The sequence below is a fragment of the Manduca sexta genome, chromosome 22 (assembly GCF_014839805.1).
Source record: "Manduca sexta isolate Smith_Timp_Sample1 chromosome 22, JHU_Msex_v1.0, whole genome shotgun sequence".
NCBI lineage: Eukaryota > Metazoa > Arthropoda > Insecta > Lepidoptera > Sphingidae > Manduca > Manduca sexta.
Genome location: NC_051136.1, coordinates 6354505 through 6380953, shown reverse-complemented (window position 1 = coordinate 6380953; position 26449 = coordinate 6354505). Strand labels below are relative to the sequence as shown.

Below are 26449 nucleotides of genomic sequence, written 5' to 3'. Positions count from 1 at the left end.
ATACAATATCAACGTTCCTCAACTCTATTCAAACTGTACATCGTTTTAAAAAACGACAAACATTTCAGATTTCATTAAAACAGCTGCAGATAGAGAATTTTGGATATGATGCATCAATCAACAAATCGTCGAGCCCAGCCAGGTGGCGGCAGGCGGCGCGCGGGGCCCAAGTGGCGTAAATAATTGATAAATTGCCACCGCACTCCCCGAAGTGACCCGAACCCAAACTTGGAATTTACGACCATTTAATTGTAGCTTAATTCCCAAACTAGTCTTAGCTTGTGATATATTGTTTGTGAGAGAGTTGTATCTGATTTAACGCAATATTTGCGGTCAAATGCGGTATACATTTTCACGGTGTTCCTAAATTTGTAAACTGACTTATTTGTGATTATCGTATCGTAATCCTATTACAACTCAAAACTGGAATATAAATAATTTTTACTTTAACAACTCCCTTCCAGTAGTATAGTGGTGGAGTGATCCAATGCAGTGTCGACGAAATAACTCTTTCATATATATAAGTTTCCGAAAAGGCATTCAAAACCGGGTCCTTTCAGACCACAACTCATTTATGTTAGCAGTAAACCAAAGAATAAATGGAACAGTATATTAAAAAGTTATGCATAATAAATCAATCAAACACCAATATAATAAAATTGATTCAATGCCTCAAAACATGATTGAAATTAGGTAAATTTATAAAGGAAAATGACGTTAAATAACATGCTATCAATTTTTACTCAGACAGTGCCCGTGGGTTGATACCGATATTAACTCTGTAATTGACCCGTCATCCACCCTTAGGCGGGCTGTGTGAGTGACTTTTTTGGTTATTAACTAGTGGACTACCGAGATTTTACGTTAAGGCTGATTTTTCAATGCCCTGATTAAATGTATGCGTCAAATGACAATTTAATTAGAGAAATCAAATAATTTATCGATCGATATAAATGAATTTTTATCCGTTTACACGTTATATTTTATCTTAGAAATAATTTCTATCTGATGATTGGAAAATCTACCTTTAATCATATGGGTGATATTAATAAATTTTGAATTAATAAAATGTCTAGCTAGTATTTTAAGAAGATGTTTCTACTATTATTGAATACAGTTTAAAAAAATATTAGTAGTAGTGTGTTACCATCTAAAGTATTCTTACAATGAATATAAGAATATCTTATTTAACCAGGACTCATAACAATGGCACCGTAGGAGCAAACATTGCACTGACGCAACTTGTAAGAGAACAACTACTAATCATATTAGCTTTATTAATTACATCCCCAGGCGTTGTTGTTGCCGAATGAATATGGCGAACTAATATCTGGTAACTCCGAGGAAACTTCTGCACAATAATGAACACTAATCTGAATGGAATTCTGTTTTATTAACTGCAGTGTATAGTATCTACGACTTTTACTTTGAATTAATTATTTTTTTAATTACTATGGTGAGTGTGTTGTTATTTGGCCAATTAAGTTATACAGGAGAAAAGTAATGTGACTTAATTTTCACCGGCTGTATTAAATATTTGCAATCATATTATTTTCTGTAGGTTCAATTGTTTCTTTGGTCAAATAATAGTATTCTTTGGCGGTAATGTGCGGATTTCCAGATTGAATAATCGACTTTAGCTTTAAATTATTTCATATTCAATATTCGAGAAATTTAACCCGTCGAGTGTAGACTAAAAAAGCACATTTGTGTTTAAAAAACAATGCAATAAGTCTGAACTCAGTATGTGAAGTTTTGACATTTGATTTTTCACTTACTACCCTTTAGTTCTAAAAAGTTTTATTTAAATAATATTTATTTAAAAAACAAAAATTCTTGAGCTAAATATTTTTTTGTTTAATATCTATTTTGTTTCAAAATTCGAACGGCAAATGCACGCAATTACCACGGGTTAAGTTGTAAAATGAACATGACAGTCTGCAGTGTCATATACTCGTATGTTCGGTCAAGTATAGAGCTAAAAAACTTGTTTTGATGTGAAAAAATATATATTTAAAAATCTCTAAACTCAGCTTTTAGAGTTGTGATAGTTGATTTCCTTAACACTTTAGTTCTAAAAAGTTTTAGTTATATAATATTTATTTCAAAAATCGAACATTCTTGAATTAAATACTTTTTTGTTTAATATTTATTCTGTTTCAAAATTCGAACGGCAAATGTACGCAATTACCACGGGTTACGTTGTAAATTGAACATGACAGTCTGCGGTTTCATATCTGCTGCTATCGCTTATACACACGGAACCACTGTATTTCACGTTGATTAAATTATGGCCTTTGACTGCACTCGCACCTGTTTGATTTGTCGATATTCATATTGAAAATATTTCTGATAATTTCGCATATTATTTTTATTAGTGAGACTGTAAGGTTTTTGAGTTAATTTTGTTTTATTACTTACATCGTAATATAATTTGTTTCTGTATTTTATCGAGAATTTTGTTTGAAAGCATTGCAGGAATTATTTAATAAATTATTGTTAAATTGTTGTGCCAAATAGTTAAAGGGTCAAATATTAAAAACAGCGATTAGATTAATTACTAATTAAATGTTTATTTGGTAATTTTTATTACAATTCTTATTCCCCTGTCAAGGAATTATACCAAAGTAAGAAAATTTATATCATAAATCATGGCATTTTATACCTAGTTCTATTCGGCATATGGTTTAAAATGAATCCATAACAAAACGTGACATATAAAACACGTTGAATGAGAAGGACCTATAAAAATTATAATTTGTTACGTCTTTTAAAAATGATTAGTACAGTAAGTGTTCAAAACAGGGGAGTACAGTCGCGACAGATGCGGGGATACAGTCGAGCGCGAAATCGGACCGAAACGCGGCATAATCGTGCGAACGTGATATTTCGACACGGTAATGGCGAATGGATGCGGCAATCCAGTTTATTTTGTCATAATCGTTATTACAGATTAATTTATTATTTTTATTATTTAGGTATATTCACTATTATACATTACAAATAAATTTAACAAAGTATAAAAAACGATTCAGTTGTATATGTCAACATCGACAAATAACAAAGAAAATATCTCATGACGAAACAGAAGTTGAATAGATAATTATCTATTAACTATTGTTTAACGAAGTATATGTACTTATATTTTTTTAATTCGTAGATTCATGTTCATCGCAAACTACCTTATCATTAGTTGCCACTTCAATACTGAAATTAAGTTGGTCCATTTCGTTGGGCCCTTTGTGTTTGTATAGTTAAATTAAGTTGAAAATTTATTCCGTATCAGTGCGGTCAGGATCCGCTGTGTCGCGAATTCATAATTTGAGGACAAAACTAACAATTCAAAGTTATATTAGTGGCAATATTCATTATACGATACACTACCCCTTAGATTAAAATATTTTCTGTAATAAGTATTTTCAGCCTGGAGAAGTATATGATGATTTTGATATGATTGATACAATCAATACGACGTTCAAGTCTTTTATTTTTTTATACAACTATAAAGAGACGAGTAAGTTGCTCGTCAAATAGACAGCGCTTCTGCCCACAAAGAACAGATAACTTCGATTTTCTTATACATACGCTTCACATTTGATGAGTATCCACCAATTACACCAATGTAAATCGAATCAAAATTCTAAACATGGTGTAGACAAGTGATATTGCTAGATGCGGCAGTGAATTAATACGCTGCGGACGGGAGCGACCGGGAACGGCCGGGAGCGGACAGGATGTCACGGGCAGAGCGGACGAAAGTTCACGCATGCCTTGCCTTGCTCGTGCACTCATTACAAACATTTTAGATTGTTTATTCGTTGCGGTGTTAAAACGGACGATTATAGTTGTGTTGACTTAAGTATTTTCCGATTAATTTTGCAACGATTTGAAAGATTGTTGTGATGTGTTCTTCGTTTTTAAAACCCGCTATACAAGATTTATATTTTGCTCGTGGCTCTACTAGCGAGACAGACCTTCTCTGGTATAAAAGTCATAACTTTTTTATTTTCAGGGATAAGGTAATCAATATCCAATCCATTCAGAACTTTCTGTGTTCATCCAAACTTCAAATGCCTTCACAAACTATGACCTAAATAGATTTTTTTAAATAATAATAAACAACAAAATTTAGTAAATATTTAAACTGTAAAATATCTGAACCATTTTCCTCGCCATCAATTGTCAAAACGACGGCATAAATTAAAGCGCTCTTCGGCGGGGGGTCGGCTGAGATTAATGTTAGTATTAATCGAGTGACCGCCGCAGAGGCGATCTGTTTCGTTCCACTTATGAATTGGTACTGAATTTCTCATAAAAAAAGAAATTGCAACAGTAATTTATTGTAAATTTTTCGGTTCTAAGTCATTGGTAAAATAAATCCGATGCTATGGATTTAACAATTTCATGATTATTTTTGTTCAAATTTATTTCGTTTGTCATGAATGCATGGAATTGGTGGAGTTTGGTTTCATCAAAGATTACATAGAGAGTGTAAAATATAGCTATAACTGACATATCTATATTAATTAATACTTTACAACTGTAGAGCGTTGCGTCGCTCTCTGCTGTTTGACAAAACCAAGTCCAAAAATTCTTAAATGTCGCCTAAAAGCTATTAACTTGTTGTCGCGAAACGTTATAGCTGACAGTACCTGAAGTTGCTGGCTGAATTACTTGACTAGCTAAGGGGCAACGCCCACATTAAAATATTTAATTATGACTATGTATCAAAAACAGCAATCAATATTATTAAATATATTTTGGATATTATAGCACCGTAGAAGTAATTATTTTATTACAATTCAGCAAACACAAGGGTGAATTTTAGGTTATAAACGGAACAAACTGTGTAGGTGACCGCCAATTAAACCAACGGGTGGTTTATCTTGCACGCCACCTGCGAGTAACGAGCGTGTCTTCCGGACTGTGAATACGTACTTGAATTTGTCTATTCCAAAATGTTTCTATTTCTCAAAATATAGATTATTTCTCATCAAAAATATTTCCGATATATTCAATAATTTTCATAGTTATATTTTAAATTTATACAAAAATAAAAATAAAATGCAAATGTTTTTAAAATGAAATATGAAAACGATTTGCATTTTAATTAATACTATTATTTTTTACTGTGGTCTTAAACAGTGTTCGGTGTTACTGAATTGAGGGCGCAAATACGAGCCACTAATCGGTCAAGTTCATAGGGGCGCGGGATAAGTACGGTAGCACTATCAGCAGTAAAACTTCGCCACACAGCACACCGACAATGACACATAATGAAATTTAATTTCCTCAAACCCTACTTTATCGCCGGATTATTTGATCAAAGGGCTAATCGAGTTCACATACCTACGGTTTAGCCAAAGATAAACTTGCGACATGCGGGCGGCTGTGCGTGTTTAACTAATGACCGAGTCATGGGGGCCCGTTGGGAGTGAAATGGGTGGGAGCGGGAGGTCTGGAGAGGGGAAGCGAGGGTCCGTCCAGCGGTATCATTAGCTACAGATGCCGCTGGCCGGTGCCCGGTATAAATACATTAAGTGCGCCGTCAAACTGTTAAAGCTTGCTTCAAAACGTAGTTTTGCACAGATTATCCAGCAGACGCGTATTGGTAATTGTCGGATGTTTCTGACGTGCTCGTCAAGATTCGTTTAAAACGAATGTTTGTGTTTACATGTATCAGATCTATTTGCTTGGTTCTTTATCATAGTAATTAAAAGTAATTAAATAAAAGTATATAAATTATTTCTTACCAAGTTTGGATATATTCAATAACGACAAGCCCAGCACCGCTATACATTACAATATTGTACCCACACAGTATTTCAAAACTGCCCCAATTCGATAGTTTAACGGGCAGGCCTTTCGCATCAAAATCAATAGACAATGAAAAACTGCGGCCAATGTCTAGAATATGGCGTCATAAAATTCTATAAACCCAATAAAAATCGTGCTCGGCGTTAGAACGTCGACATAAAATCTCAAAGTACATAAACATATCATAAGAGGGGATGTAAAACGAGTTATCCACACAAAGAGAACTTTTTCTAGGGGATAAGTGTCGGTTTACCCAGATGGTTATATTATACAGTAGAGTCGAGTTTAACAGCTTGGATTTTAGCGCCGTAGCTTCCGTAGCGCTTCGTAGCCTGTAAACGCTCTACGTGTGTAGATTCGCCTAAGCTTTTTGAACCAAGTATGTAAATGGCTTTATTTTCGGACAAAAATAACGAAAAATATGTTTGTTTAATGTACAACAAAAAATAACATTATAAGCATTTGATAAAACACAATATTTACGGCTGCAATATCTTCTCGTTTATTGCAATATAAATCGGCGACTAGATATGATTTATCAGCTCATCATTTTTGGTTAGGTGTGAGTAATATTGTGCCCCTCGTAACCACATTATAAATGTTACTATGTTTCTCTGTTATACTTTACTTTCCTTCCCATTCAGGTGTTGTTTCAAAATTATTACTCTATATTTGAAATAGCCGTATATTTTTTTGTTGTCTCTACGTATTATTGTCTTGCTACTGGTCATTTCAATCACCAAGAGCATTAATTATGAAATTATCTGGACCATGTCCGTAGAAATAAGTAACAAAGCAAAAATCGCAATATTGAAGCCGGGCACGCGTGACTTAACCGCATTACCATACTCGAGGGACGTTCACCCCTTATAAAGAGACATTGGGACGCTGAAATTGAAATGGATCGGATTCGAGAGTCCATCCATCACGGTGTTTGTCCCATATCTAATGGTTTTTTAATAATTCCATTGGTCCTCAATACGCCCCTCATTAGGAGCGGAGTGCTATCGAACCATTGTGAGGAATATGACAGTCGATTGACAGTTTTCAGATTGCACAATGAACGCGAAGTCGCGTCATCGAAATGGTAGAGTGAAGAAAATTTATAATTTATTTTTGGTTTGTTAATTTGTAGAGTGGAACTATGTGTTTAGAATAAAGTCCCGATTACATTAATATTGTTCCTTTTATACTATAACATGATGAAATGACTTTAAGTTAATTTCCACAAACAAGGTTTTATGCAAAATTGTTTATTAATATAAATGAAATTACAAATTATTTTCTTAAAATTCACATAATACATTCTGAATTTTTTTCTTAATGTGAACATTAAAATATTTATCAAATTTGAAAACAAAATAATTATACCTACTGCGATGTACAAGTATACAATTTGAAAGGAACAAATTAAATACAACCATTTCATCGATAATTGAACTATTTAGTGATCTACCTGCCTTTATTAATTACTTGCGCAATATTTAAACTACCCAATATAAACGAAATTAATAAAAAGTTCCAAACTCAAAAGTTAGTAATATTTGTGTGCGCCACATAACTCGGTTAGTTTCTTTGTTTAATAAATATATTCGGATGTTATGAACGGGAAGTAAGACAATAAAGGAACTGAGACAGGAATGCAAAAGGGGGAGAACAAACAAAACGGGCGAGCACACTGACCGCCATAAACAACAGGAAACTATGTGTGCGGCCACCTTTATATTTCATGCAAATCGCCCTGTTGCTGGAACGCAACTGTTTTTAGGGATAATCGTATTGTGTGATAAACGATTTTAGTTATTCAATTTTCTGGTAAACAAAATATACATTCAATTTTCTCGGTCTTTGTCCCGTTTAATGCTTAGAGAGTTAGTTTTTGACTAAGTGAATTTTTCCTTTGTCGATGTTAGGAAAAAAGTTTTGTGAAGATTTAATTAATCGTCTCCGTTTTTTTTTACTCTATACCTTTGCGGTAATAATGGGCGTATACTTTATAATAATATACACTTATCAAACCGGTTCATCGAGCTGTTATATATCACGCAGAGAACATTTATAAAATGAAAAATTCACTTACACTTCCAATAATAATATCGCGTTCGGCATAAAAACCCTTATCTAAAAATGCATCGCTAAGTCTACTGCCATCGTAAACGTTACAAATAACCGCGAAATGACGCGTCATTAAATAATATAGCCGAGATAAGTACAGATTAATGTGGTTTTTATATCGATACGAGTTGAAACGACACCCCTTGACGTATTAAAAACGCGAGAGCGCCCGATGTATGCGATTTCAAATTACGATACCGCTGCGCTATCGCGGCGGAAGAAATCGAACAATCGAATTTATGCATGTCGAATAGAATGTGGAGTAAGCATTATGGAAATATCGGGCGCTTTTTTAAATTTCGAAATATGAAAATATTCATGCTTATAATAATATGATATGTATTTTCAGCAACATTAATGTAAAAAATCATTTTAAAAAGCAAGTTTTTATTTAAATGCTCTAAATAAAAACTTCAAATTGAATTAATCTTTGTTTTATTCTATGTAAGGATAAAAGCTTGTCTCGAGATTTACCTGTGTAGATAAATACAATAATTACAAGACTCGATCTTGACAAAAGTATTTTTTTTTTAATTCATTAATTGTTCTTTACAAATCCTTTTATTTGTTGCCTATATACTTAATAGGAATGTATAAACACCACTAACCCGCCACCTTAGGCGGTCTGCCATATTTGATTTAAAGTGAAGTTTGTTTTTTTCGGCTACGCAAAGCCTTACATTTGATAACTATACCAAGGACGTGCACAAAGAATTAGTAGTCTATCTTCTAGGCCGTCCGCCATATTGGATTGTCATCGAACTAAACGCGAGTGTAAAATTTCATCTTAATTGGTCGAGGATAAGTGCTTAAAAATTTATTTGCAAGATTACACCCGAACACACATATGTACGTACATGCAAGCATTGCAAGTTAAATAAAAGCTTGTATATATAATTAATCGAGAATAATACTAAAGTTTGGTTTAAAATATTATGCGTAAGCAAAGAACATTCCTGCATACGTTACCTACCTTTAGTAAAACAAGAACGTAAAATGTTATATTCACTATTTGCATCAACAGTCAACTTACTAAATGTCAGTTTAATCCAAATGAGAATTACCTACCTTTAGTAAAACAAGAACGTAAAATCTTATATTCACTATTTGCATCAACACTCAACTTACTAAATGTCAATTTCATCCAAATGAGAATTAATAAGTGCGTCACAAACTTTTTAAAATACTATTCTCAATAAAACAACGGAACGTATTACGTAACTTACATTTGAAGTGTTTTATGTGACACTTGTATTTCGCCGCTATGAAAAGTTTGCCCCACCTACATAATATTGGAAGGGCAAGCATCTGTGCAGAAATCACCCGGTCACTAGAATATTGTTTTCACTATATTAGAAACGTGATCGCAATTTTTAAGAGCGAAAAAATTCTATTTCAAGTTGAGTGCCTGACGTTGGGCGTATTTGATTTTACTACGAGTGTGTATTCACTTTTACAGTGTTATAAAGTGAACTATATTGAACAGTTTTACGATTCGATTTACATGCAATATTGAAATGTTTGGTGGATTAAAAGTTAAGGTAATATTTGTAAAATGCGGAAGTATAAAAAATGATGTTTTGATGGACTTTACAGTAAGGTAAGGATGAGAATAAGTCATGTGGTTATACATATATATTGACTGAACTAAAATAAAACTTCAGTTATTATATAATGATCATATGAAATACAAAATATGTTAATTAAAACACTTTTAAATCAATTGACATAACGTCGTCATGTTCGTCATTCACTCGTGCTACTATAAAGAAAATTATGGCATTTCTACTTTTTCATAAAGGTTTCACATCTCTTAAATGGCGTACAAAAATTTACTTTATTCATACCTACACAAACACTTCAAATAGATACAATGTGAAGCTTAGTACGTAACACATTACCGCCTGAACTAATTTCAGTAAATTCACTTTAACATAAATGATAAAGTGAATGTCGGTGGTTTCCGTACACACGTCGACTAGTGACGATGTTTATTGAATTCATGCCACAGGAAATTAATGTACAGATAACAAGCCGCACTGTTTCTTACTGTCCCGCGTTTTGTTGTTTCTTGAATGACATTATTATATTTAATTATATAGGTCACACTATGTTACTACCTTACTGTATATATGTATTAAAAGTAAAGATGTATTTGTCACAAATAAATTCAGAACGGATGAACGATTTTCAAAGTTCAGAATGTCAGGCAACTCGCTAGCTTGATAGTAATTACCAAACTTGCCCAAAAATACATAGTAGCTTACTATATTAAACTAAACCCAAAGCATTGCATGGCACAGTCTTCTTCATTCTCAAACATTTAATGTTAAGTCTTATAATGGCCGATAATATCTTTGGATTCAACATCTTTTAACAGTGTTTGAACATTGCCGCTTGCCTGTGAAAACAGATAAAGCTACAGCAGAGGGGACTATTGCATACAAGATACTTATTATCTACCCAACATTTTTTATTGTTAATTATTTTGTGTTATTAAGCCAAGTAATCCTTTTGTAACTTGTTAGTAATTCTATTCAGCAGATTTATGTCTAAAGTCGATAGATTGTGGGTTTAATTTACTTTGTGATACTTAAATATTTGTGTTGGGGAAATAAACTGAACTTGTCTGAACTCCGCTAGAATAAGCTTTGATTATATTGTTACTGATCAATGTTGATATAGGATTGCGCTTATCGTATTTTGTTATGTTTAATCTTACCAGCGAGTTTAAAACTATTACTTGCTATTTCTAAAATCACTCGAGTATCGTAAAATATTGTTGGCTGAATTATAAAATAACTCAAACTTACATTTCAATATTTCACAGTTATAAGTTAATTTTATATAGAGCTATGTTAAATTCAAATATACAATATTATAATATAGTATTTATTTGTTTGTAGATATATTCTTCCAATGTAATTGATAAATAATTGCGTAGTGTTTCACTGTTTTAAAAAAGGGCTGTAAATATTCTTCACCTGTATTTAATAAAGATCATATTTTTATCCCGTTGTTATATAACATTTTAGGAGTGAAACGCAGTGCATAACCCGTTGCTTTAATCATAGTCGCCCAAAGGAAGTCGTTGGCAGTTCCGCTCCCCTCTTGTTTCCCGTTGGCAGGAAATTCCCGACTCGCAACTTTGACTCCGATGAAAGAAATACTTTCCGAAGACTTGTTCGCGTTTCTTTATTAGCCTTTTGATTTGTTGTACCTCGGTTATTGTACAAATGAATGGGGTTTCCTTTTCAAAACCTATTACGAAATTTCGCGAGTTCTTTTATATGACTATTAATATGTCGTTTGATGTGACGTTATTTTCTGTATTGGATCCTTTACGTTAAATATTATTACGAAATTTGCGGTCTTTGAAACACTTAAAGTAAGATACTAAATTAAAATGTGTTAGAAACATTTTTACGATTTCTTCATTGAAATAGTTATATTATCTCCTAAAACCTAACCTAAAACTATCTTCTACACCTATACAATAAACAGTAGAGAGCGTGCGAAGAGCCCTTATCTCTAACAGACGAAGCTCGAATTCAGAAGGCTTAGTTGGAAACTAAAGCGTGATTTAATTTTAAAGCCAAGTACTCCCCGGCATTTAGGTATAGCCTCTTAATAAATCTGCTACTTAACCGACGTCCGGAGTTCGATTCCCGGAGGGCGGCCGGCTCCGGTTCGAATTAACTTATTAGCCTTTGGAGTACTGACCAGCGGAAGTTACGCTAACTTTGTAATAGGCAAGAATTTATCATTGATATCTTGAGAATATTGTTACGTCTAAAGGAGTTGCTAAATTGGATTATTTGAATAATTTAATGATTAAGGATTTAGGGAGAATGAATCATGTATCTTCAACAGTTTTGCATTGAATTAAATTAAAGCTTTGCATTATTACAAAATATAAAAAATTAAAGCTCAAAACATGATTAAATAAAAGGCCGTAAATTAATATTTATTTTGTAAGTTGGGCCTGCTTTGTTTAGCCTAAAATAAATCCACATATTTTTTCTTTAATACTTACATAAACTTAAAGAAAATCATTACCTTACATGCAACGTCCGCAACAAAACAAATAATTTATTGACTAATTAATAACTGGATGCAATTATAGCCTAGTTTACAATAACAAGCCAAAACCAATTAACGAAATAAATTGTGCAAGACAGTCACGTCTGTCACAGATCGTCAAAGACTGAACTAATCCGGAACTATGATTAATTGAATTTAGAACTGACTCGTGCAATCGCGTCCAGCGGGCAAATCTGTTACTGCTTCGGTCTGATACAGCCAGGTAACTTGGGAATCTGTTGAACTTTACCTAAAGTTCCGTCTTGACGGGTTGGGATATGATGTGGTGCTTTAAATTATGCATCTGTGAATGTTATTTTGGGAATGTTTTGATCGTAGCATAGTTGATCTATGAAAATGTAGGCGTGCGGTCTTCATCTTTTTTATTGACTAATCATATTTTGCTGGTTTATATCTGAATCGGACACAAATAAACAAGTGAGGTTATGACATCAAAAGTGTTAGATTCTAGAACTGTTTAACCAACTGTCCGTTATTTACTATTTCCATTTAAATTTAGTTTCAGTACTATTACTGAAATAAAACTATTTTTCAGATTTTATCGCGGTTTTTTATACTATAATTTTCTCCCGACGTTTCAGCAGCCTTCACGGTCAGGGGAGAGGGGGGAACAGAGTTTAATGCTATTACAGACCAAAATAACAAACGTAATATGACATCACTATTTCATACTCGATATAACGCGGCTGTATAAATAGCATTATATAAATACAAAGACATCACATAAATACGTTTAATTAATGGTTAATGGATTTACAAACATTAGTCACGTGGGCCGCAGCTGGGCTCGTTTTAAACAAGGGTTGGGTCATAAGGACCAGTGCTTAAGTTTTTGATAGTTTGAGCGGCTTCGGTATTTACTGGTTAAGTTCGGGGTCAGTTCGGGAAAGTTGGCAGATCTCGAGGGAAACAAGTTATAACGCACTACCATTAGTGTATTTATATGGTTTTTTTACCATGATAGGGTTTACGTGTTCTGTTTGTTAAATTAGATTCCCCTATTTTGGTAGCTTTTTGTGATAGCTGTGTGTAGTATAAAAATATAAAAATGATGTACTTAAGTATATAACGAAAATTTATTTTGTGTTATAAGAAAAATTAAAAATAGTTTCTATTTAACATTAATAATAAAGTAGTCCTATTTAACATTAAGTAATAGTGAATAAATATAATATTGTTATTCAGTAAGACTTATTTTGAGCTTAAAAATGCCACAGTAATAATAATATTTTACCAAATACTTTAACTTTTAAATATATAACACTACTGGTGCGATGTGGGCATCAAAGAAATAATTATAGTTATTAAAGTTAGATCTTGCTTGCGGTTTTATTTAATGACATATGCGTGTCATAAGTCAACAAACAAAATTGTATAGCCTATGTTATTCAAGTTTTTTTTTTAATTCTTAATAATCACTTCAGTAAGTATTTCCATTGGTTCTATAATCTTTACCTCTGTATAGAGCAATACAATGTTAATTTATCAAACCAATATATAAAATACATGACACAGATAATGACAACAATAACATAATATTTTTAAACAAAAACATATTATGTATAATTTTTTTTACCTATAATAAATTTATCTTTATCTGTAATACAAAACTTCGAAGTGCATTGATAAGATGCATATTATGAGAGCGGCACGCGCGCGCGATCGCTCATTCCGCTCTCTCCGCGCCGCGTCGCACCGCGTCATGCCGCCGGCTGCCCGACTGCATCACAAACACTGCTCTCTGCCAATATGTCATCCTAGCCAGCTGCAGATTTACTTCTCTGTATTTATTTAAAAAACAACTTAACTTTTAGATAGTTTTGGGTAGGTATTTTTTTTTGTATTTATGTGGTTGGATATCGGAGATTATAATCAAACTAATCCTTTTTACATCAGAAATACAAATTGGTTTTCAAAAAACATGTAAAGGATTTTAGAACCGTAAATACACATCCTAACATTTCTAACGTTTCCTACATGTTTGTAGCTTTGAAAGTATTGCAGACGGCTTCAGTTATGGCAGTCATTCCACGAGGAATATCTGAATGCCTTGATTGTTATTATTGTTTGCACACACAATAATGTGATTTGATTGCGATCTGATATCGGTGTTTAGGTGCCGATCACGTCTGACGGTGTCGGGAGTAATGACTGTTTGTTTAGGCCGTGTCCATCGCGCCGCTCTAACAAACGATATGTTGACATGGTGGACATTAGCCAGAATCGACGTGCCGCTATGAATTCCAACTTTGTTGATTCAATCGGTGGACTGAGCTTAGACTATTGTCCATTTGTTTGGTAATGATCTGAGTGATGAACTGAAATCATGGCGTATATACATATAGTTACTATCTATGGATAGTATCTATGGATAGTAACTAGATAGTCTTCTTTATAAAGAAGGGATCACATAAATCTATACTATATAAATATGTTTTTCAAGATGATACTATATAATTTTTTCTGATAAAAATCTAGAAACTTTTCTAATTATTAACATAGAATTTATTTTTGTTTAACTATGTCTATAGTATATCACTCTACAATATCAATCCAACATTTTGTATAAAAATGAATATTAACATACCCATATCTATTATATGGCGTAAAAAAATAAAGGGTTTGCAATATTAATAAATATTAAATACAAAGTCAATGGGTAGATTAACATCTCCTAACATAATATCTTTATATGAATAAAATTATATCGTTGGATTTAATTGTCATATAAAATATTATTTTAAATAAAAAGTATTCCACATTTCTATTCCGTTTAAGCCCAGTCACGTATCGTACAGTCGAAGACTAAATTGTTTGCGACAGCAGAAATTGGAATAAATTTTATTTTAGCGAGGTCTGGATAACATTTACACTGTATTTTAAATGTAACTATTAAGATCGTAACCTTCGCTTTATTATATAAATGTTCTAGCCTGGCCCTGTTTTTATATGTTAACAGTTCCTAATCTATTGTCGGTACTTAATTACTGGCACATTATGTTATTCTTTGGTAATATTTTTGGCAGTAATTTAAGTAGTTTACTAGTGATAAATATCTTGTTCGGTACTACCAGTGTAATTAGATTAATAAAATTATTAAAACGAAACTAATAAAATATTAAAATAATTGTAATTTTGAACGACTTTTCGCCGCAACAGTACTGACTGCAAAATACTGCGTCAGCGAATGACCGAAAGGCTACAAATTCAGACGGTGGCCGCAAACGCATGTTGTTTTAGGCCGTAGACAAACAAGGTGCAGCATGACCGGTGCTAATGCCGTGTTTGCTCTTGATATTTATGGTACGGCTGGACTTGCCACTCGTGCTCTCCACTCACGTTGGAATAATTAGCTCGTTATAAAACGCATGACGCTAACGTTATGTTGAAATGTCATGCGCGCGCCCTTTGAAATGTCACTTTTTTCTAAATTTGAATTACGAAGTGCGGATTATGATGGCGTATTATTTTTAATCGACTTCAAAAAAGGAGGAGGTTTTGCTGCCACGCAAATAGTAAATCATGTTATTTATTGAACTATGAATAATACTCTATGTACAATGTAACATATAATTTTATAATTCAACACAAACCTAATGAAAATGTCATGTTCAGGTCATAATTAGTAGCGGTTATCTTTATTGAATATCTAATTTTGTTAAAATTAATTAATTAAATGTTTCAATTTTATTAACAAATTCTCGACTATCGTAAAAAATACAAATTAGCGTAGTTTTTTTATTACGTTAATGTAAATATTTGGGTTTTTTTTTAAACGATTTGGCCTAACTAGATCCCTCAGGGAGAGTTGACGACAGGAAGGTGACCGGTTATAAAAGTGAACTCATACTCTTTCCGTAACATGCTTGAAAAATGTTGCGGAAGTAGACATAAGATCGTAATTAATGTGATGCCATTTTTTTTTATTCCATTGAATGTCGAAACGAGCTTGCTGTTCGCCCATAGACAGTAGAAAAACCATTCAACATCTTAAATTACAAAGTATTGTTTGGCATTCTACTGCGCTCGCCATCCTGAGACATGAGATGTTTAGACTTATCATGTCCAGTAGTTACTCTAACTACAATACCCTTGAAACCGGACCACAACAGTGACTATACACTGCTGCTTGGCGGCAGAAATAGACATTCCGGTGGTACCTACCAGGCGGACTCTCACATATGAGAGACCTACCACCAATAATTTTAGTAAAGCTCAAAATCTCACTTCACTTTTACTAATATTTCCCTACAATTTTAGGTATAACAACCGCAAAATATCCAATTTACATCGCCCATACCATATTAGACGTGCAACGTTTGAGCGGTGGACATATCGACTTTATGGCTAGCGCTGAGTCGATTAAACGACGTAACCCGATTACGTTGACCGCGGAGTAAGTGGCGGCCGACGTCGCGTACCGACGCAAACTGCCCGCACTAATCAACTGTATTACACTACGTTATTAGACCACCGTATTGGCACTATATTGCTTTAATCAAATTCGATATTTAAACGTTAATTTTCCAGCCAGGTACAACATCTATTAGTAATGATTTAAAATTAAATGTATCTTATATATTAATGTTCGATTTTTAAACGTTGTTATTCAGTTTTCCAGCCAGATATATTATTTATTAACGAATGTCCAATTTAAATTTAGAAAAATATTATTACGTTTGATATAATTACTATTTGGGGCCATAGGAATGACATCTCTACGCCCGATTTATCGATAAGATATGTTATTCGCATACATATCCTTGTCTCCTATTAACGTAAACGATTGTAAAAAGGGGTCTTAGCCACCGGCCCTGTATATGTACGTAGATATATTGATAGCATAGTAATCACACACATTCAAATATTCACGCCTAAATTGACAGTAGCCCCATACATATATTTACCATTCATCTCTCAAGAGGTAGAGATGTAATTACCAGGGGTTTAATGATCCCCTCTAATTGGAGCCTAAGATTTGGACATTGTCTTACATATTCATAGAGGTACCTTGGGGCAGGTGGGTCTAATTTATTCAGAGAGGCAACGGCCATGCAAATTGGTAGAATATCGGTCATGTTTATGTCAGATTTGAGTGAAAATTATTGCGAATTGGCTCAGCCGAGTCTGATTGCTGCGCATTGAATTATTACTAACCTGTGCTGTATAATAATCATAAATTATTACAACGAATGGGTATAAATGATGGGACAGAGCAGATACATTTTGGTTTATGTCGATTGGACGTCAAACGTTACAAATTCGGATTAAAACTGATTTTGGACAAGCGTATAATCTCGATTAGTGGGTTTAATGGCATATGGGATTATGATGATTTCCATAATTTATTCTATATAAACTATCATACAGATATAATATTACAATAAAATATAACTTAGGCTGTTAATTTGTTAACACGACACTAAGACACAACTGGTTATTAATACAGATTTTACTGGTAAAGAAAACAAAAATGGCTTTAAAAAAATTGCCTTCTGAGGGGCTCAATAATGCAAATAAAAATAAAACTATGGTTGTTGAAATAAATGGTAATCATGTGTCTAAAGTCTGTAGACTTTAAAAATATGGCATGATTCCGATGAAAATTTCGTAAATATTTACCTATTTTCTTATTCAACTTCAATATTAATTACAAACTCAGATGATAATCAACAAGACCTTGATTAAGCATGTTTACGAATTGGTCACGTAGAAAGTTTTGCAATAGAGTCTACTTACGCAACTCTAGCGCGTGTTTAGAACCGGAGCAGTCCTTTCACATTGAATACGTGTGCGTTGCGTTCTTTATCAGTCGTTGTTTTGACAACTTCACCAACACCTTCGATAGCTCAGTTGGTAGAGCGGTGGACTGTAGTTGTAAAGAAATTGGTATCCATAGGTCGCTGGTTCAAATCCGGCTCGAAGGAATTTCTTTTTAGACCCATCTAAGGTTTGGTAACGGTTGTCTGTTCTCTATTCCTAGCATGATATTTTTAAAGTTTCATCTTAATTACACAAAATGTAAGTTAATTATTTATATTATTTATTTACCATACTTAATAAAATACTCAATGAGTTTACTATATCCTTATATTTTACATCTAATCCTTCGGACAATTGCATTATTCTGTCCCTTCTTCTTTACTGTGCGGTCGAAACAACATTATTAATCAATCATGCTATAGAAACGATTTGGTTTCAACAACCGTCGTCTACTGGCAACCTCTTACGGATCCAGTTCCATGAAAACTGTGCGATCAAAATACTCCAAGTTATTCGTCCTGATAGTTAAAACCAGAATTTTTAGCTTCACAACACATACGAGGCTATAAGGAGACAATTAAACGGTCAGAATATATCCAGACATTTGGAAATGCTCCCTCCAGGCATCTTGCAAGGCAGAACAAACAAGAGGAAACCACAGCAGATAGCTAGTTATGAGTAAATGTCAGAATCTATTAGATGTCGTACATTGTGACTTTGGTCTTGGTGAAGCACTACCGTTTATTTTGGTTTGTCTTTGCTTGAATGCGTCATTTATATCTATACATTTGAAGCTGTTAATAAAGTTGCAATAACATTATATGTCATTATACTGGACCTGTTGTTAAGGTGTAAGACATCGATTTTTGGCTTGGGTTAACCAAATCGAACGAGGTCTATATCTATAATAGCTTCGCTTAAAAAGGTATCTTCTTATTAAGAGAAGAAATGTTTTTGCGTGTCTCAGTCAACTGATTAATATTATTTATAGGTATGTTTAATCAATAACTTCCGAGTTATATTTTGAATATCCTTAAGGGTACATACTTTATCATTACGACTTTAAAACTTCTGTTTCTAGACGATACGTTCAAAAAGTAAATCCTTCGAGCCGGATTTGAACCAGCGACCTATGGATACCAATTTCTTTACAACTACAGTCCACCGCTCTACCAACTGAGCTATCGAAGGTGTGGAACAGTCGTTAAAACAACAACTGACACTATATTATATTCATTCTACAATATACAATGTCATTATGTCAAAATTAAATAATTATTTCTACAGTATTTTCTTCTCATTGAATTTTAATAAATATGTGATTGTTGATCCTAAAAATATAATTAATATCCAAAATAATAGCACAATAGTTTACAGGCCAATTCTGTAATGTAATATATTTTATTATTTCCGGTGAATATCAGTGAATATAAAAAAATGGATAATATTACTAATCCTCGTCGTATTATCAAATTTTATTAATGAAAAAGTCAACTTTTTAGTGTAGTTGTATAATTTTTTTATTTAAGGGTTCATCAATCGGTAGGTCTTTAATACAGTTCTGTCATTCACAATGTACTGTCTCTCGGAATAAGAATATTACATGTAAATATGTTGAAGACAATTTTTTTTGTCGCATTCTATCAAACTTGCGGATTTACTATAGTGCATGACCTTAAATATTATTGAATATCTCTCTTTCAGGTTTATTAATTAGGTTACTATTATTAGGTATTTATTTATTACCAGACCACCCATTATTAGCCATTAATTGCCTATTATTTTATAGACTTTATCAATTAGTGGTCATGTACAAAATGTCGTAATCTAAAATGACATTACACAACTCACGTACGTGTTTTCGTATTGAAAACATCAGTTTTATATGCAGTGTTCTTTCGACCACTTTCTCATCACCTTCGATAGCTCAGTTGGTAGAGCGGTGGACTGTAGTTGTATATAAATTGGTATCCATAGGTCGCTGGTTCAAATCCGGCTCGAAGGAGTTCCTTTTTAACGTATCCCAAGTCTACAAAATAGAATTAATAACTGACTACTTTGGTAAATGCAACAACTAATATTGAACTTCTCCAATCTTCTCTTTCTTTATTTACATTTACATGACTTTTTGCTGATTATACTCAAAAGTTTAATAGCTATTCAGAGTTAAACGTTGCATTTGGGCTGGTCCTTTTTGACGCATTAAGAAAAGCGTGATTCGGATAAATAGTCTTTGAACGAACGATATCCTTGTGTCTCCAGGAAATCTTTTACAACGCTGTATGTAAAATTTATTTAAATATGATATGTTTGCTAGAGATTTAATACCATGCTAAATCCTGTTGGTGTAGCTATATGAAGTCACAGGAATGAAAAACGGCTACGGGTTACATGTGGTGGTAGGGAGGTTCCAGGAGAACTCAAGAGCTAACGATCTTTTTGTTTGGAAGCCCAATACTGATTTGGTGTTACGTCTCTCTTCCTATAAATGATAATAGATGTACTTAAAATGACCGAAAACACTTTTGTAAGAAAAAAAATAGTCTACCGCGACGTCCTGCGTCTAATTCCATATATTATATAACATTTTAATATCTTCAAAAAAACGAGCATTAAACTAGCCATTATAATAATAATAATAATATCAGCCCTGTATTATATACTTGCCCACTGCTGAGCACGGGCCTCCTCTACTAATGAGAGGGATTAGGCCTTAGTCCACCACGCTGGCCTAGTGCGGATTGGTAGACTTCACACACCTTCGAAATTCCTATAGAGAACTTCTCAGATGTGCAGGTTTCCTCACGATGTTTTCCTTCACCGTAAAAGCGAACGATAAATTCACAAAGAATACACACATGATTTTTAGAAAAGTCAGAGGTGTGTGCCCTTTGGATTTGAACCTGCGGACATTCGTCTTGGCAGTCCGTTCCACACCCAACTAGGCTATCGCCGCTTTTAAACTACCCATTACTAGCCATTAATTACTAATTGCCTATTGTTTTATAAACTTTATCAATTAGTGGTCATGTAAAGAATGTTGTAATCTAAAATGACATTACACAACTCTCGTACGTGTTTTCGTAATGAAAACATCAGTTCTATATGCAGTGTTCTTTCGACCACTTTCTCAGCACCTTCGATAGCTCAGTTGGTAGAGCGGTGGACTGTAGTTGTCTAGAAATTGGTATCCATAGGTCGCTGGTTCAAATCCGGCTCGAAGGAGTTCCTTTTTAATGTATGCAAAGTCTACAAAATAGAATTAATTACTGACTACTTTGGTAAATGTACCAACAAATCTTCGACTTCTCCAACCTTCTCTTTATTTACATATGAATTAGACTTTCTGCTGATTATACTCAAAAGTTTAATAGCCATACAATGCGAAACGTTGAATTTGGGCTGGTCCTTTTTGACGCATTAGGAATAGCGTGATTCGGATAAACGGTCTTTAAACGATCGATATCCTACTTTCTGTTGGAAATCTCCTGAAGCACTGAATGTAAAATTTATTTAAATATGATATATTTGCTAGAGACTTAATACCATGCTAAATCCTGTTGGTATAGCTACATGAAGTCAGAGGAAAGACAAACGGCTACAGGTTACATGTGGTGGTGTGTGTGTGTGGTGGCTCAGGAGAACTCGAGAGCTAACAGTCTTTGTGTTTGGAAGCCCAAGACAGGTTTGGTACTACGTGTCTCTTCCTATAAATGATAATTATAGATGTACTTAAAATGACCGAAAACACTTTTGTAAGAAAAAAATAATATAGTCTACCGTGACGTCCTGTATCATCATCATCATCATCATCTCATCCACAGGAAGTCCACTGGTGAACATAGGCCTCCACCAAGGATCTCCACGTCGTCCTGTATCTAATTCCATATATTATATAAAATTTTAATATCTTCAAAAAACGAGCATTAAATTACCCATTACTAGCCATTAATTGCCTATTGTTTTATAGACTTTATCAATTAGTGGTCATGTACAAAATGTTGTAATCTAAAATTCCATTGCACAAGTCTCGTACGTGTTTTGTTGATAAACACGTCAGTTCTATATGCAGTGTTCTTTTGACCATGTTCTCATCACCTTCGATAGCTCAGTTGGTAGAGCGGTGGACTGTAGTTGTCTAGAAATTGGTATCCATAGGTCGCTGGTTCAAATCCGGCTCGAAGGAGTTCCTTTTTAACGTATGCAAAGTCTAAAAAATAGAATAATAATAATAACTGACTACTTTGGTAAATGCACCAACAAATCTTGGACTTCTCCAACCTTCTCGTTCTTTACATATGAATTACACTTTCTGCTGATTATACTCAAAAGTTTAATAGCTATACTAAGCGGAACGTTAAATTTGGGCTAGTCCTTTTTGACTCATTAGGGATAGCGTGATTCGGATAAATGGTCTTTGAACGATCGATATCCTAATTTCTATTGGAAATCTCCTGAAGCGCTGAATGTAAAACTTATTTAAATATGATATGTTTGCTAGAGATTTAATACCATGCTAAATCCTGTTGATGTAGCTACATGATATCACAGAATAACAAGCGGCTACAGGTCACATGTGGTGACAGGGAGGTTCCAGGAGACCTCAAGAGCTAACGGTCTTTTTGAGTGGAAGCCCAATATTGTTTGGTACATATCTCTCTTCCTATAAATGATAACAGATGTACTTAAAACGACCGAAAACACTTTTGTAAGAAGAAATTTAATATAGTCTATCGCGACATCCTGCAACTAATTCTATATATTATATACCATTTTAATATCATCAAAAAACGAGCATTAAACTACACATTACTAGCCATTATTTGCCTATTGTTTTATAGACTTATCAATTAGTGGTCATGTACAAAATGTTGTAATCTAAAATTGCATTGCACAAGTCTCGTACGTGTATTGTTGATAAACACGTCAGTTCTATATGCAGTGTTCTTACGGTCACTTTCTCATCACCTTCGATAGCTCAGTTGGTAGAGCGGTGGACTGTAGTTGTATATAAATTGATATCCATAGGTCGCTGGTTCAAATCCGGCTCGAAGGAGTTCCTTTTTAATGTTTCCAAAATATACAAATCACAATATGTTATGAAAAATTTGGTACTATGGTAATTGAACAAAAAAATGTCAGCTACGTCCCTATTATTCTGTTTCTATCCATCTTAATGAGACTTTTTCTTTTGTACTCTACATTGTAATAGCTATACAAAATTGTTGATTTTTTTATGGTCTTCTTCGATACATTAAGTTTAGGTCCAGGTCTAAGGATGCTCGAAATTCTCCGCTTTACTGGAAATTCCCTGAAGCGCTTAATGATAAAATTTATTCTAAAAGCGCATGGTCGCTACTCGTGCGAGATAAAGATATTTTTTGTACCATTCTAAATACTCTTTGTCTACTTGGCAGAATTTACAGGAATGATGAGCCGTCACTGGTTACATATGGTGGCAGGATGGTTCCAAACTTAGCTGTTGACGATTGGAAGCCCAATTCTATACTTGAACTATGTATCCATTAATAAAGTGGTTATGAGTATAAATTTGTAGCATATTTTTGGTTGTACTCTTCGGACCTCCATAACTAAATATCTAGACTGGAAATTTCTGTATTCAGGCTTTTTATCTAGTCGTGGTTCCCTATGACACCTACACCATATAAAATTTTAAATTCCTTTAAAAAACAATAAGAGACCCATTATTTACCATTAATTCAATTTTGTTTTACAAAATCAATTAATGGTCACAGGTGATAACTATGTTGTAATTCAAAATGGCATTGCGCAAATTACGACGTGTTTCGTTGGTATGTGAACGCGTTAGTTGCATATCCAGTGTTCTTTCAATGACTTTCACATCACCTTCGATAGCTCAGTTGGTAGAGCGGTGGACTGTAGTTGTAAAGAAATGGGTATCCATAGGTCGCTGGTTCAAATCCGGCTCGAAGGAGTTTGCTTTTTGAGTCCATCTGCGCCCAGCCACCAGGAATTTTGGTACATATAAATATGGTTTTTGAGAGATGCATCATTTTGATTATTAAGTTTTATCAATTTTTCGATGATGAGCAGACATAATCACAAATTCCTTCAGGACTGCTCAGAAAATCCTTAAAAGCTGGAAGCTGTATATACATCCATACATGTCATGGTAATGTCTCCTACTGTGTCAAACTTAAGCGAAGGGTTACATGTCGAGACGTAGGAATCAAGAAGAGATAAATGGGAGGCCATGTTCCAGCAACCAGTAGTAATTACATGAATCTAGGAAGACCTGGATATATCTCGATATATGCAGGTTATTCTGTACCTTATATTTGAAGATACTGTTGAAAAGTTTCAATCAAATATCTTGCCATACATTATTTCAATTAATGTGTTTGACTTGATTCCAAGACACGTACAAAGTGTTGTAATCACGACGAGATTATGCAATTGCGAATGTGTTTACTATTCCGTTCGAAGTCTCGGGTTATTTTGACAACTTTCTCATCACCTTCGATAGCTCAGTTGGTAGAGCGGTGGACTGTAGTTGTATATAAATTGATATCCATAGGTCGCTGGTTCAAATCCGGCTCGAAGGAGTTCCTTTTTGACATTTCCCTAAAGGTTGTTGTAAACGGGATCTTTTTAAAACCACATATTTTCTGTTGCTTGCTCTAATGGTTTATCACATTAGAACTTGTATAACATGAAGAATATCAATACGGTGCAATATATTTTAAAACCTTTATAAACAGACCTACGGAATCGATATTGCTAAATAATTTACCGTTCACTAATTACCTTAACTACGCTCCGAACAAACTCAAAAGAAGCCCCCGACGTGAGCAGGTGATGACGTCACATCAATAATTCAGCTCGCTGTAGACGTGAAAATACCCTCATATGAGAGTTAATATTTAATTAATGTTTCATTGACGCATTCAGAAATTCTTTGGAACTAATTTTCAATTCGCAGATTTATTAGTAATTTCACGCGTCGTATCGACTTTGTTTTGTATTTTATTTTTATCGTATCCATTTCCTCAAATCTTTCCTTAATTATTTAAATAATTATCTCAGGCAAATAAAAGCTATAATAGAGGGATGCATATTCAACTTATTACAGAGAAACGCTATACTGCTATGGAACTATTAGTTGCTAAAGTGTTATTTGGCCAATAATTTCAATCTGGATTAGGCAAATCTTTTCTCACACAAGTCCAAATAGGCGATTGGCGCTTTCACTTGCACTTATGACTGCAATTATAATAATTAAACATAGAATCGCAAAAAATCTACAATTTTGTTCGGAAAACGAGATTTTCTTTCATATTCTGGCGACTATGTAAACACTTCTATAAATCAGATTTAAATGTAAATTCTTCACACAAGACCGTAAACAGAACAGCGAAGATGTTAATTAACCAATGTTATCGTAGGCTGAGGATTAGACGTTGAACAACAAACTACATCTTATCTTGAACATAAGGACTTAGCGAAAGGCCAGCCCTCGCCGCCGGGGGCTGAGATGCCGCTTAAGCAATTATCTGAGACAAGCAAAGGATAGCCATATTTGATACGTTTTCAGACGTATATATTAATTTCACATCTTTATAATTTAGGTGTTTTGGAGTACATACGAAATAAAATTTATATTTAGTGACATGGTTAAAATAATCTAGAATAGGATAACCGTAAGAGTTTCAAACAAACAATATCATGTAATAAAGTAGGCTCGGTGAAAATTGTAATGGAAATTAAAATACACAAAGAAGCATATCCCATTTAATATTACATATACTATTATTTGTACCTTACAGGCTTCTTTATTATCTTATTTCGTACGGATTACTGCACACAATATAGCTGAAGTCTCATACCTCAACTGTAGCATCGCTAAGGCAAGTTTTCCACCCACGTAAACCAGACGGAATGGCACGCCTTTGTGTCAAGTTAGGTCCAAACTATAGACAAAGCGAAGAGCCACTCGAGTCGAGGTATGCAGGCTACTTCGGCAACAGATGCTGTGATTGAAACTCTAATTTGATTTGTCTATCTCACAATACGATATCTTCTTAATTTATTATTAATTAAGAATTATTAACTCAAAATTGTAAGCGGCGATAGCCTAGTTGGGTGTGGAACGGACTGCCAAGACGAATGTCCGCAGGTTCAAATCCCGAGGGCACACACCTCTGACTTTTCTAAAATCATGTGTGTATTCTTTGTGAATATATCGTTCGCTTTAACGGTGAAGGAAAACATCGTGAGGAAACCTGTACATCTGAGAAGTTCTCTATAGGAATTTCGAAGGTGTGTGAAGTCTACCAATCCGCACTAGGCCAGCGTGGTGGATTAAGGCCTAATCCCTCTCAGTAGTAGAGGAGGCCCGTGCTCAACAGTGGGCAAGTATATAATACAGGGCTGATATTATTATTATAATATTATTATTAACTCAAAATTGTATTACGATATTGTGTTTGAACTGTAAACTAGATTCAATTTAAGCACCTTAAAACAATAAAGAAATCGGTTTTGAAAATTTATTATTATAAAATTTAAAGTCACATTCTTGGATACGGACATCTTAAATTGATACAGTAATCCTTTTTTTGCCATCACACCGGCATAAAGAGCGTTGATTGGCTTCAAAAACTTTGAA

General features: G+C 33.9%; 8 non-coding genes across 8 annotated transcripts; 7 read left to right on the top strand and 1 right to left on the bottom strand.

The window, feature by feature from the left end:
- Positions 1-17874: 17874 nt before the first annotated feature.
- Positions 17875-17963, top strand: Trnay-gua. The gene is given in 2 exon segments: positions 17875-17911; positions 17928-17963. It is a non-coding gene; the product is annotated as a tRNA-Tyr (tRNA).
- A 938-nt stretch (positions 17964-18901) lies between these two features.
- Positions 18902-18990, bottom strand: Trnay-gua. The gene is given in 2 exon segments: positions 18902-18937; positions 18954-18990. It is a non-coding gene; the product is annotated as a tRNA-Tyr (tRNA).
- A 725-nt stretch (positions 18991-19715) lies between these two features.
- Trnay-gua lies at positions 19716-19804 on the top strand. Its single transcript is given in 2 exon segments — positions 19716-19752; positions 19769-19804. It is a non-coding gene; the product is annotated as a tRNA-Tyr (tRNA).
- Positions 19805-20935: 1131 nt separating this feature from the next.
- Trnay-gua lies at positions 20936-21024 on the top strand. The gene is given in 2 exon segments: positions 20936-20972; positions 20989-21024. It is a non-coding gene; the product is annotated as a tRNA-Tyr (tRNA).
- An 872-nt stretch (positions 21025-21896) lies between these two features.
- Trnay-gua lies at positions 21897-21985 on the top strand. Its single transcript is given in 2 exon segments — positions 21897-21933; positions 21950-21985. It is a non-coding gene; the product is annotated as a tRNA-Tyr (tRNA).
- Positions 21986-22766: 781 nt separating this feature from the next.
- Positions 22767-22855, top strand: Trnay-gua. Its single transcript is given in 2 exon segments — positions 22767-22803; positions 22820-22855. It is a non-coding gene; the product is annotated as a tRNA-Tyr (tRNA).
- Positions 22856-23666: 811 nt separating this feature from the next.
- Positions 23667-23755, top strand: Trnay-gua. The gene is given in 2 exon segments: positions 23667-23703; positions 23720-23755. It is a non-coding gene; the product is annotated as a tRNA-Tyr (tRNA).
- A 542-nt stretch (positions 23756-24297) lies between these two features.
- Positions 24298-24386, top strand: Trnay-gua. The gene is given in 2 exon segments: positions 24298-24334; positions 24351-24386. It is a non-coding gene; the product is annotated as a tRNA-Tyr (tRNA).
- Positions 24387-26449: the final 2063 nt, after the last annotated feature.